Genomic DNA, 741 nt, shown 5'->3' with positions numbered 1-741 from the left:
GCAGGAGGTGGGGGCTGGGTGAGAAGGACCGAAGAGGTCGTCCAGCCTCCTAGTGACACCGAGTGCTTACATATGCCTGGCAGAGGGCGGAGAACGTCACAGATGTGGCCCGTTTGCTCCTCCCAGTGAGCCAATGAAACTGGTGCTCGGAGCCTGGGGAGAAAACGCCACTGACCCCGCGCCCGGGCCCTTCGGATCCAAACCAGCAAGTCAGGGTCTGGGGCATGGCCTCACTCGTCCTTTCTCACCGTGACTTTACTTACCATTTCTTCCTGACCCGCTTTCAAATCCTGGCTCGGCTTGGGTTTGTCGGTTGCTGCTGTACGTCAGGAACGAGGGTCTGAGATGAAACAGAGCAGGAGTCTGGCGAGAGCTTGTGATAGAGGATTTTAAAATGTGTGTTGATGTATATGCAGATATGTATGTCACAGTTATACGTGTACATGTACATACACATACATGACGTGTGCGTGTGCACTCACATGTGCACACTTGAGAGAGAGACAGTGACCATTAAAATCATTCGGGGGAAGAGGAGAGAAATCATCATTCCAGAATCCTCCCCCAGTTCTGCGTCCATGCAGAGGGCTGATACTGACTGTTCTGGTTTCTTTCCCCAGGCCAGGAGTACCATGTTCTGTCCCCTAAGACTGTCCCAAAAGGCAATGGCACAGTCCCCTGTCCCCGCTGCCAGCCCATTAGGACCCAGCATGCAGGTAAGGGCTGGTGCCTGGAAAACTG

The 741-nt window shown here is 53.8% G+C and overlaps 1 protein-coding gene across 3 annotated transcripts in view; it reads left to right on the top strand.

The window, feature by feature from the left end:
- Positions 1 to 741, top strand: part of AKNA (AT-hook transcription factor) — a 46515-nt gene that overhangs the window by 37630 nt on the left and 8144 nt on the right. The gene's annotated exons all lie outside the window — the stretch shown is intronic.

The sequence above is a fragment of the Propithecus coquereli genome, unplaced genomic scaffold, assembly GCF_000956105.1.
Source record: "Propithecus coquereli isolate 6110/MARCELLA unplaced genomic scaffold, Pcoq_1.0 Scaffold163, whole genome shotgun sequence".
Classification (NCBI taxonomy): domain Eukaryota; kingdom Metazoa; phylum Chordata; class Mammalia; order Primates; family Indriidae; genus Propithecus; species Propithecus coquereli.
This window is presented reverse-complemented; position numbering and strand designations above follow the sequence as displayed.